Source organism: Eucalyptus grandis, chromosome 3, assembly GCF_016545825.1.
Source record: "Eucalyptus grandis isolate ANBG69807.140 chromosome 3, ASM1654582v1, whole genome shotgun sequence".
NCBI classification, from domain to species: Eukaryota; Viridiplantae; Streptophyta; class Magnoliopsida; order Myrtales; family Myrtaceae; genus Eucalyptus; species Eucalyptus grandis.
The window spans coordinates 63,106,148-63,126,296 of record NC_052614.1 but is presented as its reverse complement, the minus strand read 5'-3'; the positions used below and the strand labels follow the sequence as shown (position 1 = coordinate 63,126,296).

The 20,149-nt window shown below is 40.9% G+C and overlaps 2 pseudogenes; one reads left to right on the top strand and one right to left on the bottom strand.

The window, feature by feature from the left end:
• Positions 1-391: 391 nt before the first annotated feature.
• Positions 392-3,204, bottom strand: LOC120292039 (annotated as a pseudogene).
• A 2,977-nt stretch (positions 3,205-6,181) lies between these two features.
• Positions 6,182-19,313, top strand: LOC120292038 (annotated as a pseudogene).
• The last annotated feature ends 836 nt before the right edge of the window (positions 19,314-20,149 follow it).

Genomic DNA, 20,149 nt, shown 5'->3' with positions numbered 1-20,149 from the left:
TGGTTTCAAGAGCCATTCATCATCACGTTGAATCATGGCCAATAGAATAGCGAATGTAGGAGGTGATGTGCAGAACATAAAGAATTCGCCTTTTTTCTGCTCCGGTCAATGATGTTGGGAATACCCAAAAGCGTATGCTAGCTCGCGTCTCCATTGGTACACTGATTCATTACCTCTTGACGATAGCATCTCTGGAGACTTTTTTATCTAATAACCACCAGGGCATCACAAATACACGTTGCGAATGACTCATGCAGGAGAACAACCTGGCTTATGCCTCATGGCAGGTCAAAAGTCGCAAGATAGTTTGGATGCAAAATCTGAGCTCCAATCAATTATGACAGGGTTGCCGGAGCTAAACCCTTAAAAAAGTAACGAATGTGCCCTTCATTGTTCAAGTTTCAGGCATATGCTCTGAAATCTGTATAAACTAAAAAAATTCCCTGTAAGTTAAGCAAACGCAACATAATATACAACTGACCAGCCTCGGTTAACTAGGGTACAAACTACGAAAAGGACTAGAAAATGAGTTAGGCCTGTAACAGGAAAAGAAAATTGTGGCATTAAGATTTTCTGGACTTAACTCTTCATCTACTGGACTTTGGGTTGTCACTAACACTATTGGAGGAACTATCTGGAAAAGCCTGAGATGAGGAAAGCTTGCTTGACGAGCTCCCATCAGTAAAATACTTATCTCCTTCCTCTGGGTCTGCTTGCCCTTCTTTTCTCCGGACGTCAAGTCCTGCATAATATATACTGTTATGCATATTGTGCCAATTTACAGAGTAGATCTAGCTCTGGTTCAGAATATAAAAAAAACCTGCTGTGATGATGTTCCAGGCATCTTAAGTTCAAGGTCTGTTGCTACATCATTTGAATCTTTGTCTTGCTCTGCAATGCTGCCCCTTTGATGATCTGAAGACCTGCTTTTGGAGTCTTTTTTATTTGACACGTGAGAACTGGAAGCATATTGGGTTGACTGCTGTTCAAATGTGGGATTGGCAGGCATTGAATTTGGGATAAAGGTAGAACACAGAGCGGGGAATAGCACTTGCATTCTGATTTCCAAAGAAAGGGAAAGGCTGAAGTTGTGAGTGCATGGGTATTGGACCTGGAGTGACGGGTATTGGAACTGGATATGAGTAGGCTGGACCCATGACGACGGATGGATCCATGGCAGCCCAAGGGTACATAACCCTCATCCTTTGCTGGTACTGGACATTAAGATTTTCAACTTCAGATTTTAAAGATGATTTCTCATATCTGAGCTCATTCTTCTCCTGCATCAGCTGGTTGTAATGCAAAGTTACTACTAGCATCAAGGCAAACAATGGACATTAGAACCTCAGGATACTGGATGAAGATAAAATCACCTCACGAGATTCTTCAATAAGAGCTGCACATTCAGCTTTCAATTTGTTAACTTCCGTGGTTAAATCCTTCAGCACCTGGATTGTGTCCGTAAGAATGGTTGCCTTGTCATTCTTAGGTCAATCAGGATCTGTAGTTCATATAGGAAAGGCAAAGCAGTTGTTCAAAAGTCTAGCATGAACAAAAGGCAGCTCTAATTACAGAGAAACGGCGCATGCTAAATAATATAACCACAGCATTTATGTCCCTGCAGTAGCAAACCAATGCAATGATTTTGTATAATGCCTCCTTCCCAAATACCCTTTTGATGAGACTTCGATTTTGTTTCTCCACGGTTCATCTGGATTAGCCTCTGAGAGAAGAAGGTTTGTCTTTGAACATCTTCTGGCTAAGCGCCTTCAGCATTGCTCTCGACTACTGGCGTGAAGCCATTTTCCAGTCCATGACCGTTTTCATCATGGCCTTGAATTCATCATAACTGATTCGACCGTCCTGGAATACATCCATCACAGAATGAGCACTCTATTTCGTATATGAACAAGATATACACAGATTCCAAATTGCAGGTTGTTCTGGTTATGTATTACCTTATCTAGATCAGCATCGAAAATGATGTCTTCAATAAATTTTTCGTTGTTCGGACCAAGATTGTCATCTATCAAAGCTTCTTTCAACTCATCGAATTCAATATATCCGCTTCAATTCTTGTCAAAGAATTCAAAAGCTCGAGTAAGGTGGTCATCGTTGCCAATCCTTCTCAAGTGGACTGACATAGTCACAAACTCCTTTAAGTTCAGTGTTCCGCTTCCATCTTCATCAGCCTGTTCTCATATAAGATGGAGTTCTATTTTTAGATGCTAATACAAGAAATCGTGACTCATCAAATTATTAGAAACCCACTTGATTTTACTAGAAGTTCTATCAATTATGTGAAATGGTGACACAACCTCATGATCAAATCTTTGACTAACTGATGAAAAATATATTTCTGTATTATGTAATCCATCCTTAATCTTCCAAATGCCTTGCAATTTAAGCAAAATCATGCACTTCACAGCATACAATGCGTCGACATGGAAGAAGAAAACATAAACCATGTCCAAAACAAAATGTGCTAAGCTGTTGAATAGGTGATCTTACTGCATCCATCAGCATCTGCACATCAGGATCAGCAACTTGCTGTCCATATTTGTGCAGGCCATGTTTCAACTCTTCAAATGTCAGATCTCCATTTTTATTGGTGTCCATCACGTCGAACAGCTCTTTCATATGATCCACTTGCTCATCAGGCAAATTGTCTACTACTACCTACATTAACAATGCGGGAAACACAATTCGAGTTTAACTTTGCACTAAGAGCAGCAATGAAATCCAACAAGGCAATGTTCAAGGACTCACTCTGAGAACTTTCTTCTTGAACTTATTCATCAAAGAGAATTGCTTTATCCTCGTCCGGACATTTTGTCCTAGTGAAACGTTGGGAGCCATGTCCACATTCTGTATCCACATATGCTCTGCACAAATCAATTAAAAATACAACCTTAAAACTATTTGTCGCAAGGACCACCTTACCAGCACCTTCTGGCGTGGGTTCATATATCTTTGCCTCAAGATCTGTATGCAAATTAGCATATATCGGGCATATAATGAGTTCGGCAATTTTGGAGCCAAAACCCCTTACCTATGCGTCAAAAGCTATTCCGCTGCTTCAATTTCCTCTTGAGCGACACTTGCTGTTTAGTGATGCAAGAGCAGACATCTTAAGTAAAAAACACTAACCCTTTCCAGTACATCAAAAGCTTTCTTCCTTAGCACAGCATCCGATGTGCACATGATGACGTTCTCAATCCCCTAGATTTTGCACTTTAATGATAAGAAGAATATAGAAAATGAAATGGCATAAAATCAACATCTTTCACTATAATAGCTGCAAGGCAGCAAAATGGCTAGGAACAGATGATGAGAAATCTAGTATTCAATAGATACTATGTGATGCTGCAATTGTATCGCTGCATATTTAATAAGCCACATCAATTAAGACTAAAACAATATTAAAATAAACCACATAGACAACTACCTCAAATTTTCAACAAGTAAAAAGTTTGTGCCAGGCTAATGAAAAAAATGTTGAAATTGAGTCACCTTTAGTGCATTTTACCCTAGGCTTAAAAATGCGAAAGTCTGAATAGAGAAGCAGTTGGAAGAAAATGTGTCTTACAAAGAGGCAAAGGACAAAAAGATTGATGAGATTACACACATTTTAAAGGAAAGATGTAACAAGTGAAAAGTGAGAGCCATTTGTTCATGTGCTTGACGAAAAGTTCACAAGCAATTCGACTAATTCCCTTTACGGCAAAACCAAAAAAGAGAATGAGAAAACAAGAAAAATGGACACTAAAGTCAGATACAAAGCATGAGAAAACGCTTATCAATAAAAGAAATGCAACCATTTAATTCAATTCCAGGGTGTTCATGAATCTAGATACACGCACCAACTATTCCAAGAGATCTCAAGTAATATCAGCTTCCCCATGTGTTTAGTTCATCGAAAGAGTCACATTAGTTTAGTGTCTACTCTTCCTATAATTTTTCTTGACAAACAGCATCTAAGATTAACTAGCTTTCAACAAACAGAAATGCCGTGACTCCCAACTTGTCCAACTTCAACAAGATCAAAATTTTCAGCAAAACCCACTTTCTTGCTCGTTCCCCACCAACGCTCATAGCTCATGCGAACCCGCTTTCATTCAAAAATTATACCGTTCGCCATATACGGGACGTGGGGTCGACCACTCCCGCGTTAATCTCTCACAATTCAGGCGAAACCTCACGGCCCGATTCCTTTCTTTTACTTGTAACATCCCCACCACTTCCTGAAACCAAACGACGAGGGAAAAAACGAAAGCAGAGAAGGGATGACGACCTACCGAGAGAGGACAAAGGAGGTGGTTCGGTGTTGGGGTGATTATTGTGGGCACATTTCTTCTCGCCTGGAAGCCTGCAATGACGGAACAGGCGATTGCCCCCCCGGAAAATCTTGAAACCCCCCAGACACAAGCGATTCAACAGCTCGGTGGAGCGAAGCAGCGAGATTACGTCGGGCTTCGACTTGACGGGTCAGCCTAAGATCATGTATCCAGAAGTGGGCTCATCTTCGAATTTGCCAAGAACGGAAAAACCGGACAAGGGTAGAGAGAGAGACAGCCGCAGTTTCACTTCTCGCGTTGCTGCGCTTAGAATCAGAAGCAATAAACCAGTGAACTTCTAATCGCAGATTTAGGTCAAGCTTTCTCCCCCAAAACAAAGATGCGAACATAAAACCTCGGGAAATAAAATCGAACCTGACTCGCAGATTTAGGGCTTCTCGAGCGACTGCTTCGAGCAGGGCGGAGTGATTGCTTCTCGGTCGCGAGTCGGGGGACGGAGAGAGGCGAGCGAAATCGGCCGTCGGCAGAGAGCGCGATTTAGGAAGAATTGCGCTAAGAGAATGGAGCCCTGAGATGAGGCCGTCGAGTGGAGAGAGAAAGGCCGTCGTTGGGAGGGAGCGACGGTCGTCGGAGGAATCGCTGGACCGGAAGGAGCGTCGGAGGAGGAAGAGAGAGCAAAGAGGAGAGAGAAGACAGAGGAGAGAGAATGCCCTTTTCACTTTTTAAAATGCCCGCGCGTTGGTTTAATTTGGAACGACGTCGGAGAGAAGAGGGAGCCGAGGGAGCCGACGTGGACCTGCCAGCGGACAGGTGTCGACCCGTGAATGGATCAGAGCACGGATTGCGTGGCACTGTTATGGTACCCAATATTTTCTCGTCAGGACAAGGTTCTGAAGATTTTCTGGACACTTTTCCTACTTTCAAAAGTCGTGACAAAAACCACCTTCGACTAGTTTCCTTTTTTTTTTTTTTTTTTCTAAAGTAGAAACCCACCTCGACGTGCTGTTGCCCCTATTGGCTCATCAATAGATACAAGCGGGAAATCTTATCCTCATGCACATGCAAAAATGGCTTTTTCCTCTTTCCTCGGGTCCCATAGTTTTTCTCCTCCCATAGGAGAAATCGTGAAACACGCAGATCTTATTCCCTATGCTTTCATCGTATATGATCTCAAACCCTAATCACAATTTGCTCTCTTTAATATGGATGGAAGTAATCATATGATCTAGATTATAATGGGATTCACAGGTTACTTTTGAACTAGCTTGGTGAATAATCATGCGCTTATTGTATGTGTAACTACAACACATGCACAAAAAAAAGAAAATATATATATATATATATATATATATATACACAACAAGTGCTGAAAAAAAAAACCAACAACACGTGTAGGACTCGTGATTCCTATAATTGTAAATCAATGTTAAGAGTAAAATTGCTCCAAAATTAAAGTTTAAGAAGTAAGGCATTAGCTTTCCATCATTGAAAATGTCAGGAAATATAGTCTACTTTTGGAGAACACAAATGTAATTTTCATAGCATATTTGAATGAAATAAGATTCTTATTTTTCAATGAGCAAAAGCCAAGATTCTTTGTTATTAAAGCTCCATCATTTTTGTGGAAAATGATTGATTTGGAAAACATTTTCCTAAAAATAATTATGAGTAATGCTTACAAAAATAAATCAATAAAAATGTATTTTTATCACTATAAGCAAATTCTGCAATAAGCAATAAAAATGTAATTGGCTTGTATCATTAATTACAGAATGTGCATTTAGCGGATGGATGACAACAAGACCTTCTAGATACTGAAATGAACGTGTTAATTATTGACCCACTTCACGGTATACAGCTATATATACCCCATACAGCTAGTCATGGAGAATCCAAACAACCAGGCCTCCCATGTATCCAATGATGCCCCCCCAGAAGGCGTCTCCGGATGCTTTGATGACGACGGTCGTCCCAAACGCACAGGTACTTTGTTTCTCTCTTCATTTCTTTTCCGGAAAGAGAGAAGTGAAAATTACCGCGACTTGTTATGAGAGACTTGGACAAACTACCATAAAGAATCACCTGTCTTCAAGATCATTGCCAATGGGGGTCAATGGGTGTCAATGGGTTGGGTTGGGTGGGTTTTTTGTGATACCCAACCTGACCCGAGACCTGAAATATCATATAATGGGTCGGGTCGGGCTGAGCCCGTGCCGGCACTAATCAACTAGGTGTTTCGTTCATGAAAAAACTAGTGTCGGCATTGATCAGCTAGGTGTTTTGTCTGCGAAAAAATCAATGCCGACCTGGCTCGACCAGACCCAACCTAACCCAAACCCAAATAATACCAATACCTACAAAGGCTCGACCCCAAAATTCCCTAATTTTAGGGTTGGGTCAGGCCAAGCCGGTTGGGTTTGGCCGGTGCAGGTTCTTTGGACGCCCCGATATTTGCCATGCCATAGTGTCGATACCGCCACCAAACCAGGGAATAACATAGAAAAGTTTGAGATATTCTTCACAGGCAAAAAGGAAATCTTTTTCTATAAAATACAGTCAGTGAAAATGGAAATATATCTCGCAAGTAGCCTAGCCTGGCAATCATGAGAAAATATTAGGTAGACACGTCTGCACTAGTCTACTCAACGTCTGCCACATGTCAATTCGGGATCACTTGTCAAATACCCTCGCGTCCCCTCTCTCTTCAATAATTGTTTTTACTTTTTTTTCCTTTTTTCCTTTTTTTTTCTTCTCCCTATTTTCACTCCACGCAACCCCTGTCTCTCTTCAATTAATGTTTTTACCTTTTCTTTTCTTTCTCTTTTTTTCCTTTTTTTCTTCTTCTTTTTCCTCCTTTCAATGCTTTCACTCCGCCGGATACCTCCTCCTTTCACTTCGCCGGGAAGGAAATGAGACTCACTATCAACTTAATTTCGCGAATCGCCTTCCACCACCATCCTCACAATTGTCTATCCTCCGTCATTGAGCTCGAGTTCCGTGGCAAATTTGAGCCTCATTTTTCAGATCTAAACTCGAGTAAGCCCTAGATTTGTGCTTTAGAGCTCAGCTTGACCTCAAATCAATGGATTTGTGTTTGACCAGGGTTGGCGTAGGCAATAGAGAAGGCAAAGGCAGAGGTATGGTTCGTTGACGCGGTGGAGGGCCTTGAGCAGGTGTCGATACTAAGGGCGCGAGAGGAATGGACAAGACGTGGCGATGCTGGAGGTCGGAGAAGAAGTGGGCAAAGATAGAGGTGTTATTTATTTTTGTGATCCCACATTTTGGACCCACGTTTTCTCTTAAAGTGGTGGTTATTCCACATGTATTTTTCCACATTTCGTACCTCTTCGTGACAACCGCCCATTTGGTAACCGTCTTGATGGGAGACAGTGTATAAAAAAAACGTATATTTGGAATACACAAACCCTCTCATTTGGAATACACCATTAGTACGTGAGGGAATTGGGTTAGTAGCGTATGCCCAATATTTCTTTAATTTTAGGTTTTTCTCGCGAACATGAACAAGAACAATGGTTGGAGGTTTGTCTATAATCGATCCTAATTTCCGCAATTTGATTTTTATGTCTTACGAGGCGACCCCGGGAGGATGAGACCCCTACCATGTTTTCTCTCTCCTCTCCTCTCCTCTCTCTCTCTCTCTTCTGTTGCCCAACTCTCTCCCTTCCGCCAAGCCTTCGGCCGACTGATGAACCACCGCGCCGCCCCTCCGGCTTCAGCATCACCTGGGCTCGTGGCTGGGTCGCGTCCCTCTTCCTCGCTGGCAAGAACCTCTTTGGCTGCATCCCCTTCGAGCTCGGCCTCCTCGGCTGTCTCAGACAGCTCAACCTCGCTGGCAGTGACTTCTCCAAGCCCATTTCCTCCCGCCTCTTCAATGTCACCTCACTCGTCTCTCTTCATCGATCGGCCCAAGGCTCGGTGGGGGAAAGAGGGGGGGTGATCACAGTCCTTCTGGTTTGTCACTGGCACACAAGATGCTCTGAATATTTTCTTGGCTTGTGTGTGAATAAATGCAGGGACGGTATGGACAGCGAGTGCTCTCATAATCACAGCACTGATCGGATCTGGAGGCCCTTCCCGGGCTTGGGCCATCGCACAGCTCGGCTGGATTGCCGGCCCCACCATCATGCTCCTGTTTGCCTTTGTCACTTACTAAACCTCCACCCTCCTCACCACCCATTATCGCTCGGCGACCCCGCCACCAGAACCGTAACTACGCCTACATGGGTGCTATCCGTGACAATCTTGGTATGTCACATTTGTATTTGTGTTCATGTTCATATTCGCATACTAATGTCCGAGTCAAGTCCAATCATGTTGTGTTGGGTGCTAAAATCTTCTCTTTGATTAAATTCTCCGGTAGCTTCAAAATCAAGCTTTTGAGCTGGTTCTATACGTGAGCCTCTTTGGGGTTGCCATTGGTTACACCATTGCATCTTCCACCAGCATGATGTGAGTATATTTGCAGTGAGAATTCTAGTGATTGCTATTTCGATGGTGTCAAAAGTTACGTGAGTTTGATTTTATTGGCTTCCATGGTCATTGCAGGGCTATCAAGAGGTCCAATTGCTTCCATGAGAAAGGTGAAAAGGACCCGTGTCCAATCAATATCAATCCTTACATGATTGCGTTTGGCTTCGTTGAAATCATTTTCTCTCAGATCCCCAATTTCGATCGGCTGTGGTGGCTGTCGATCGTCGCCGCCTTCATGTCCTTTACCTACACCATCATTGAATTTGGCCTCAGTATTGCCAAACTTGCGGGCACGTGAAATTTTTTCTTGCTAGACTGCTCTATTTATGTTTCTAAGCTATCTCCATTGGTGATAGAACAGAGTCGAGTTATGAAGTTCTGATTTAGTGTTCTCTTTGATATTGCTAGTATGAGTACCTAGAGGGGGTGAATAGGTATATAAAGAATTTTCTCAAGCAATTGCACAATACTAGACAGTTGAAGGAAACGATAATCAAAGTAAGGCGAGAGAAGAGAAAAATTTAACACGCGGTTTATAGTGGTTCGGCATATCAAGCCTACGTCCACTCTTCTTTACTGATAGCCTATTGGCTGGATTCCACTATGAACAAGAGAGAGGTTACAGCACAGCTTTGCCTTGATTCCACAGTGTAGATGTTCTACCACACCTCCTCAAGATTTCTCACAAATATAGACTCTCTCTTTCGTATACAAGTATTCGCTCAAAGGATTTGTCTAAACGAAAATGAGCTTTAGACTTTGGAATTCTTCTATCGCGCACACCTTGAACAACTAAGACAGTCTTCCTTATATACTCCTTTATGCCATCATACCCGTTGGCACTTACCAAAGGAATTCCTCCAATCTACCCGTTGGACGGAATCAATTAGGAAGATTGTTCAAGCTATTAAAGGAACGTGTTGATAGCCCATCAATCATGTTTGCCCATATAATCGGGATCTCGGTTTCCATGTGAGAACCTTCCAATAATATTTAGGCAATCACCGGATCTTCAATTATAAAATCAATCTTCGATCAATCAAAGGACTCCGTTTATGTCTTCTCCAGCCATGAGATCTTCTCCAGTTGATAAGGTTAAATCCTCAACGAAACATCCGATTCCGGATAACCTTTTTCAACGGATTAGTGACCTGTCAATGAGGATAGACTTTGAGTCTTGAGTCTGGCTGTCTCAAGGTCTTCGGACTTTAAATAGTACGGAGTACGCAAGCCTTCGGACTAGCGATAGAAACGATTTGTCAACTTCAAAACACTTCAAGAAGATTTCTCCAACAATCTCCCCTTTTTGATGGTGACAAAACTTTCCTGCAGATTTGGATATCTTTGACGCAAAACATTTCTCAAACACATATGCATATCTTATAGAGGTAAATGTCTTAACGAGAATAACACTAGAATCTGCAACCACATAAAATAGGTTAGTCCGGTATATGATGAAGCCATCCATAAGATATCAATATTAGTTAATAGAAAGAGTCAAGTCCAAGTCTAGTTCAGTTCTCATCTAGACACAAACCAAAGTCAAACAGATTCAAACCACAAAACAATCCAACAAACAATTAAAAGTTGAATGAAAGGTTTTTGATCAAATCTTGCATCTCTCCCCCTTTTTGTCATCATTAAAAAGAATGAGATGAAGTTAAGATTGCTTGGGAACGTGGACAAGCTGGAAATCTTCCATAGACTGAACGATGCCTTCCAGCCTTTTAAAGTCTTCCTTTAGCTGTGCAATCTTCTCACTTTTGGCATTGGCCGATTACGAGACAGAGAGGGCTTGCATTTTATCATTCAATGAACATGAAGAAGCTTGACCTTCATTCTTCAAGCTTTGAACTTCGCATCCCAAGGCATAAATCTGACCTCGCATCTCCAAAAGAATATCCATGATTCTGTGAAAATTTGCTCCATTATCAGTTTGAGTACTTGCTTCGGCTCGATCTGATGGAGTAAATGCAGATGATGGTAGATTAGCATAATCTTGCAGGTTTGGCGATGAAACTTCATGACTTTCTTCTGGAAATTGAGATGCATAAACATCCTCTAGGTCTGCTGGTGAGCGAATGACTCCTTCACTTGCATCAGGACATGAAGACTTCACTCATTTCTCCTGATCTCCCCCTGTTTCCATGCCTACAGGTGGAGAAGAGTGTTCTTCAGGTTCTCCTTCTTCTCTTCTTTCTTCTTCAGGTCTTTCCTCCTCTGTTTCTTTTTCAGCTTCTATTTCTTCTTCTTCCTTCTCCTCTGCTTCTTTCGTCATTTGCTCCGATTCTTTCTGTGGAACAGGACGACTTAAATTCTTCAAAGCCAATGCAGAGATGGTGATGTCTTCCTCATCATCTTCATCCTCAACAAGGAGAACTCTTCTTCTCTTGGATGGAGCAACCATGGGCTCCTTCCCTTTTCTTTTAGCTGCGAAGATATTTGATGAGATTTTGCAGGAGTCTTCTCCTTGAATTTCTCCAACTCCTTGCTCGGTTCCTTGAGACGCATTTTGGTCACCATTTTCAAACCTACCACCATATGATCGCATGGTCGAACACAAAAGATTTGTGAAGGCTGAATATTCGAGATGTCCGAATAACTTCGTAACAAGGCTTGGGTAAGGGAGTTGACCTCGTCCTTCATCATTGCTCTATACATGTGAAACATCACGGTGTGAGGGAGAGAAAACCTTTTTCCAAAGAGAATAGCATACATCGGCTTGGCCTCGAACTTGAAACATCGAGTCTTGGAAGTCGATTTCGGTCGGAGGCAATTAATCACAATCTTGTGAAGCAAGATGTTGAATGCACCCATCCTTAAGTAGGTGATCTTTTCATCTGTTCTCTGTCCTTCACCGGTTCAAGAGTGGCCCGAGCAATGGAAACTTTGATTGGTGATATCTTCCTCTTTCGACTTCTAACACATCGCCGGCATATTCATATCCACAACATAATCTTGGTCTTTAACGCTGAACGAGAATCTATTCGCATCCAAAAAGCTTAGATTTGAATAGAAATATGCGATTAATTCAGCATAGGCCTCTGCCAGAGTCAAAGGTAACTTTTCAAGTTGAAGATAACTGAACTTTTCCCTCAAGTTCATATTCACAGCATCCAGAAAATCAAAATCTACACTCCTAGGGTTTATCACCCCACGCTTCAGCAATTTCGAGTACAGATCCTTTTGCTCCTTTGATCTGAACAAATCTCCCCTTTTTCCTTGATTATCAACCGCAACACCCATTTTCGGTTGGAATTGACTGTACAATTTATCATCATCATTCCCATCTACTGATTCGGCCCCAATCACGAGGATCACTTGGGATATTTGCAAGGGTTTCCTCGGCCCACCCCTTTTCGAGCAATTTCCAAACTTTCCATTTTTTCAGAAAGATATATTCGTTCCCATGTCCTTTGTCTTTAAGAAAATCATCAATGTAGTTCAAATGAGTACGAATTCCTTTTAGGGCACGATATAACTGGTAAATATAAGCGGGCTTTTGAACTCTTACGAGACCGCATCCTCGATGATTTCTTCCTGTTGTTGATGATCAACGCCTTGAGGACTAGATGGAGGAGAATGACGCTGTTGAGAATGTTGTGGGCTCGCTTGCTGTTTGGAGTCACTTCATCTCGGTAAGATCGAAGTGCGTAGGCCCCTCACTCATCCGCCGTGGTCCCCGCTTGCAATTCTCGAAGACTTTCTTGAAGATGACATCTTTCTCGGTTTTGGAAGATTCTTGCTTGACTTTCCCGGGAAAGATGACAACTTTTTTTGAGGATTAAACGAAGAAGACAAACGGGAATGGAGGATCGATGCTTTCTAGGGTTTTTGAGAGAAAAGTGAAGAGGAATCGATAGTTCACGATCGGTTAAGAAGAGGATAAACGAACCGTCATAAAGGAAATAAAAATATGCCTTTTCAAAATAACTGTCTTTTTCGCAAAAATAGCCATTTCAAAAATAACTTCCCTTTTGAAAGTGAAACGATGCAATATTTACGTCAATTAAATATAGCAACAATTTAAACACGGTCGACAATTGTACCTTTTCAAGTTGAGATTCAAGAGAGAAAGACTTACGGTCGACGGACGTACCAAGACTACATCTTTCGGATAAAGTCTTGTAAGTCTCGAGTCTCGAAAGTCTTTAGACTTTGATATCCTCATACCTCAAAATGTTGAGTCTCGAGCGTATAGACTCAAATTGATTTTCTCCAAAGGCTTTGTGAATATATCCGCCAGTTGATTCTTTGAGTCAACAAATTGAATTGAAACATCTCCATTTTGAACATGGTCTCTTATAAAGTGATGTCGAATCTCTATATGCTTTGCTCTTGAGTGGAGAATTGGATTTTTGGTGAGGTTGATAGCGCTGGTGTTGTCGCAATTAATCTCGTGCATGAGTCTTCAATTTCAAAGTCTCTTAGCTGTTGTTTTATCCATAGAATTTGCGAACAGCAGCTTCCCAAGGCTACATACTACGCTTCGTTGTTGAAAGAGACACAGTGCTTTGTTTCCTTGAAAACCAAGACTTTGTCCGCTTCCAAGCAAGCGGCAAGTTCCCGAAGTGCTCTTTCTATCAACTCCGCAACCGGCCGGATACGTATGCGAATATCCCGAAGATTAAAGTCTCCCTTCTTAGGATACCAAAGACCGATGCTTGATGATGAAGCAACGTATTTAATGATGCGTTTCGCAGCAGCGAGATGGGATTCTCTAGGATCGATTGAAACCTAGCACGAGATGCAAACACTCAACAAGATGTCGAGTCTAGAAGTGGTAAGATAAAGGAGTGAACCAATGATGCTTGTACAGCTTTTGACCAACTTTCTTCCCTTCTTCATCTTTGTCTATCTTCAAAGAACTTGACATCGGTATGTCGGTCTTTTTGCACTTTTCAGTCCAAATCTTTTGACAAGATCATTAACATATTTTCTTGATAAATAAAGGTTCCTTCCTTCAATTGTTTTACTTGAAGACCAAGAAAGAATGTTAACTCTCCCATCATACTCATTTCAAATTCATCCTGCATAGACTTAGAAAATTTCTTGCACATATTTTCATTAGAAGATCCGAAAATAATGTCGTCCACATATATTTGAACAAGTAAGAAACTTTTGTTCTCATTTTTGATAAATAAAGTAGTATCCACTTTACCTTTGACAAAACCATTTTGTATTAAAAACTTACTTAATCTGTCGTACCAAGCTCGAGGTGCTTGCTTTAAACCATACGAGCATTCTTCGGTCCGAAGGCGAGTCCAGCTTCTTTAGGTCTTCAAACCCGGTGGTTGTTCCACATAAACTTCCTCTTGGATGACTCCATTTAGGAAGACGCTTTTGACGTCCATTTGGAATAACCTGAAATTCTTATAACAAGCAAACGCAAGTAATAGTTGAATAGCTTCTAACCTTGCTCTTTGGAGCGTAAGTCTCATCATAGTCTATTCCTTCTTCTTGCGTATATCCCTTGGCCACGAGTCTTGCTTTGTTTCGTATGACTTTTCCTTTCTCATTCATCTTGTTTGAACACCCATTTAGCTCCAATAACAGTTTTACCTTTTGGTTTGGATGTCAACTTCCAGACATCATTAATGCTAAACTATCCCGAGCTCTTCTTGCATAGCTTCAATCCAGCTTTCATCAGATAAAGCTTCTTCTATGCTTTTTGGTTCAATTTCAGAAACGAGAGCTAGAGCACTAGACTCTTCTCGCCTTTTGGATCTGGTGCGAATTCCTTCATTCATTTCGCCGATTATAAGATCTTTGGGATGACTGGACTTATGCTTCCAATTACTCGTTGATCTGTGCGGTTGATGATCTCTTTCTTTGTTTGGATCTTCACGAACATCTTGAAGCTGGTTTTCAGTCCGAGATGCTTCTTGAGTTGTAAGCTTTGGAAGATGCGGAGTAGGTTCGGACTCTTCTTGATGAGTCGACTTGATTCATCTTGCGTTGAGTCTTGAAATTTGACATTCATTGACTCCTCCTGGTAGCTCTTCTTGTTATAGACTCTGAAGGCTTTGCTTGATGTAGAATATCCAAGGAAGATACCTTCATCCGATCTTTCTTCAAACTTACCAACTCGCTCTTTTGCATTTTCAATATAAAGCATTTGCAACCAAATACATGAAAGTATGAAACAATAGGCTTCTTATCTTTGAACAATTCGTAAGGGTTTTCTCTAGAATAGGTCTTAAGAAAACTCTATTGATGATATAACATGCTGTTGAAACACTTCAGCCCAAAATCGTGAAGAAATCTTGCTTTCAATTAAAAGAGTTCTAGCCATTTCCGAAGAGATCTGTTCTTTCTTTCAACAACTCCATTTTCTGAGGAGTATATGGAGAGGAGAACACATGATTAAAGCAGATTCATCACAAAATTTTGTAAAATCTTGATTTTCAAATTCACCTCCATGATCTGTTCTTATACTTGAGATAACACATCCTTTTTCATTTTGAACCTTTTTAGCAAACTTTTCAAAATACGAGAAGGTTTCAGACTTACTTGCAAGGAAATATACCCAAGTAAAAACGAGTAATCGTCCACAATTACTAGGCAATATTTCTTACCTCCAATACTTTGTGTTACGTTGGTCGAAGAGATCCATATGCAGCAACCGTAGTACATGATTAGTAGAGACATGATTTATTGGCTTAAATGAATTTCTTACTGCTTTCTCGAGAATACATGGAGTGCATGGATCGTCTTTTGATAAGGTAATTTGGGTAGTCCTCGAACATTTTGCTTTGATGAGATTTTGGCTAATTGCTTCATGTTGACATGACCAAGCTTTCGTGCCATAAGCTTGCTTCGTCTTGAATTGAGATAAAACATTGCGATTCATTTGGTTTCACATCCGGAAGATAAATGTTTCCATGTCTACGACCCATGAAAGGCGAGTAGAGTCTTTCGATTCAAGAACATATTCCTTCTTGAAAAAGATCTTGAAACCAGTATCACACAATTGACTAATCTTTGAGAAGATTGTAATTGAGTCCTTCCACTAAGGAAACATTACTTATTGTGAGATTTCCAATTTTCACAGTTCCAAATCCCACAATATTCCTTTTTTGCTTCCTCCAAATGAAACTTTTCCACCATTTACTTGAGCAATCTTTATAAAACAATTTGAGTCTCTGTCATGTGTCTTGAGCATCCACTTTGTCAAGATACCACTTTACCTTTTTCTTGACGGTGACCTGCATTTAAAAAAAGTCTCAAGCTTTCTTTGGTACCCAAACTTTCTTGGGTCCTTTGGTGTTAGTAACATAGCGGTATTAGCCCATATTCTCTTAACGGGTTTCCAAACCATAGGACACTCTTTTTCAAAGTGATCCGGACTGTTGCATTTTGAACATTTTAGAGCATTTCTACCTACAGATTTTACAAAAACTTTCTTGAAGTGACTTTTGTAAATCTCTTTCGAGAGTCTTTTCTTAATTCTTTCTTTTACTTTAGGAAAATCAATCGGGGAATTGTTTCTTGTCATACCTAGACCGGACTTATTGAAGTAAGGTCTTTGAGCTGAAAGAATTTTCTCAAGTTTTTCGGACCCTATTGAAAATTTCTTTGAGATATTTGATAAGTCTGTTTTTAAAAAAGCATTTTCTTTTAAAAGATTATCTTCATTTTCTTTAAGAGTGGAAACAGTCAAGTCTAGACTTTTAACTCTTTCTACTAAAACATTTTCCTTTTGTTTTAGAGCTGAGTTTTCCTTTTTCAGTTCGGAAATTCTTTTGAGAGAAGTCTTAAGACTAAAACATAATTCATCAATATATTTAGAAACTTTGACAGGAATTTTAATATTACTTGCCTCAAATTCACTTTGTCGAGTCGATCCAGTCTCGAGTCGATTGTGCCATCAGACATAGATTGGCATATTCATTATCACTTTCTTCACACTCTGTGTCACTCCAGTTTCGGCTTTTGAGCTTTTCGAAATCTTTCAGCTTTTCCTTTCTTCTTCTTCTTCATAAGAGGACGGTTGGGTACGATGTGTCCCTTTTTCTTACATTCAAAGCAGACTATGTCTTTATTTGGTTCCTCATCATCAACATACTTGGTCTGCTGTCTTTGAAAGCTTTGTTTCTTTGAGTTGAACCTTCTTCCTTTTCTATTCAGTTTTCTGAATCTTCTTATCATGAGAGCAAGCTCCTCATCGTCCAAATCTTCTTCAGAATCTGTATCATCAGAATCATCATTTGATTTTAATGCAATGGATTTCTTACCTTTTGGATCTTCATCTTCATTGATCCGTTCCACTTCATAAGACTGAAGAGTTCCAATTAGCTCGTCGATAGATAGTGGCATAATTCTTTGAGTCTCTCTTATTGAAGTCTTTATGTGATTCCAATCCTTGGAGAGTCCACGCAGTAGCTTGTTTACCTTCATGGGATCGGAAGTTGGTTGACCTTGATTTTCAAGACCATTCACAATATCTCAAAACGACTAAACATGTCGGATATAGATTCTCTGGTTTCATTCGAAGGCTTCGTATTGACCAAGAAGAATGTTGATTCTAGTTTCCTTCACTCGTCTGTTCCTTCATAAGTGATATGCAATCTGTCCCAAACTTCTTTTCTTTGTACCACAAGAAGATATTCTATTATATTCAGTTGGTGATAAAGCACAATATAAGGAGTAAATTGCTTTTGCATCGAGTGCTTGTCTCTTGTTTATTTCTTCCGAGACATTCCATTGGTTTCATCAGTTTCTTTTCCTCTTTGAGACCGATGCGGTGGTAGGAGTAATTCCTTTTTCTACAACGTCCCATTCCGGAGGATCCTTTGATAGAAGGAAAGCTTTCATCTTGTTCTTCCAGATGTTGTAATCATTTCCATCAAAGTAGGGTGGTCCGATATTGCTTTGCCCTTCCATCAGCCCTGGTGCTAGCATACTAGCCATGGATCTTTTACTACGAAGTAAAACACTTCAAATAAAGTAAGTACACAGGCTCTGATACCAATTGATATTGCTAGTATGAGTACCTAGAGGGGGGTGAATAGGTATATAAAGAATTTTCTCAAGCAATTGCACAATACTAGACAGGTTAAAGGAAACGATAATCAAAGTAAGGCGAGAGAAGAGAAAATTTAACACGCGGTTTATAGTGGTTCGGCTTATATCAAGCCTACGTCCACTCTTCTTCACCGATAGCCTATTGGCTGGATTCCACTATGAACAAGAGAGAGGTTACAAAGCACAGCTTTGCCTTGATTCCACAAAGTGTAGATGTTCTACCACACCTCCTCAAGATTTCTCACAAATATAGACTCTCTCTTTCGTATACAAGTATTCGCTCAAAGGATTTGTCTAAACGAAAAGGAGCTTTAGACTTTGGAATTCTTCTATCGCGCACACCTTGAACAACTAAGACAGTCTTCCTTATATACTCCTTTATGCCATCATACCCGTTGGCACTTACCAAAGGAATTCCTCCAATCTACCCGTTGGACGGAATCAATTAGGAAGATTGTTCAAGCTATTAAAGGAACGTGTTGATAGCCCATCAATCCTGTTTGCCCATATAATCAGGATCTCGGTTTCCATAAGCAGAACCTTCCAATAATATTTAGGCAATCACCGGATCTTCAATTATAAAATCAATCTTCGATCAATCAAAGGACTCCGTTTATGTCTTCTCCAGCCATGAGATCTTCTCCAGTTGATAAGGTTAAATCCTCAACGAAACATCCAGTTCTGGATAACCTTTCTTCAACGGATTAGTGACTGTCAATGAGGATAGACTTTGAGTCTTGAGTCTGGCTGTCTCAAGGTCTTGGACTTTAAATAGCAGAACCGCAAGCCTTCGGACTAGGCGATAGAAACGATTTGTCAACTTCAAAACACTTCAAGAAGATTTCTCCAACACTCTTCTGGTTTGTTTTATCTTCAGAGACAGGGAAAATTAAGGGAAGTCCCACTGGAATCAACATCGGGGCCTTGACCTCAACGCAGAATATATGGAGGAACTTCCAGGCTCTTGGTGACATCGCCTTTGCCTATTTGTACTTCCTCATCCTCGTTGAAGTTCGAGGTGACCGAGCTCTCTCAAATGCATGACACAAGAAAGTACTAGTGATGGTTAATAGTTCGATGAATTGCAATCATTGACATGATGAGTTTGTATTTGTTTTAGGACACCATCCGGTCCTCTCCATCGAATGACGAAGAAGGCCGGTCTTATCGGCATAGCAGCCACAACCCTTTTCTACATGATGATCAGTGGGTGCATGGGCTACGCAGCTTTGGCGATATGGCACCCAAAAACCCCTCACCGGGTTCGGCTTCCACAACCTATCTTGGATGGTCGACATTGCAAACGCCGCAATCGTGATCGTCCTCCTCGCGCGTACCAATTCAACTGCCAACCCCTATTCGCCTATGTTGAGAAGACCTTGGATGAGAAATTTCCCAACAGCCAGTTCATCGAGAGGAAGATCGAAATCCGCATCCTCGGGTGCAGCCCTTACAAGCTCAAACCCTTCCAGTTGGTCTGGAGGACGGTCTTCATGATCGGGACCGCCTTCATCTCCATGCTCCTCCCATTCTTCAACGACATTGTTGGGCTGCTCGGAGCGCTAGGTTTTTGGCCCCTCACGGTCTTTTTCCCAGTTGAGACGTATATTAAGCAGAAGAAAATACCCAAGTGAAGCACCAAGTGGGTGTTCCTCCATATTGTAAGTGTGGCTTGCCTTATCATCGCCATTGCTTTGCAGTCATTTGGTTACGCCGCCGATGTATTTCTCGACCTCAAGTCTTCCAAGCCATTCAGTACCGACTACTAAACATCGTGCTACCGATAGGCATATCGCAAGTAAGGAAAGGACCGAGTGAAGGCACAAGAGATTATTTTTTGTGTTCATGTTGGCAGAAAGTTTATTGTGTTTGTGGAATTTGCTGCGTGATAAGTTTTAGGGTCATGTTTCAGTTTCACTGTATAATCTATGTAGGGACAGGAAGGGCTATGTTAGTGTCTGCATGTTGTGTCCATCGTCATAAGAATATGACTCTTGTATAATTTATCAATAAAAATGGGAAGCTTCAAGAAAAAGGAAGTTCAAGATCTTCTCTTGCTCATATATTTTGATCTTGGGGGCTATACACAAGCAGATATCGTATATTAAAAAAAACAAAAAAAGTATATGATGACCATTGAATCATGACAAGGACAAAGCGACGGAGTTTTATTCCTAACTTTACCACCAAAATGTCGAAAGCCTCTCGAGAAAGGCATTCGTTTGATTTAATTTCTCATGATCTCGATAGTGTGCAAATTTGATGGAGCACGAACTCAGTCTAGTTAGATCTTGAAAGCAAAGAAAGTGTTTTTTTTTTTTGGGTCCATCCTG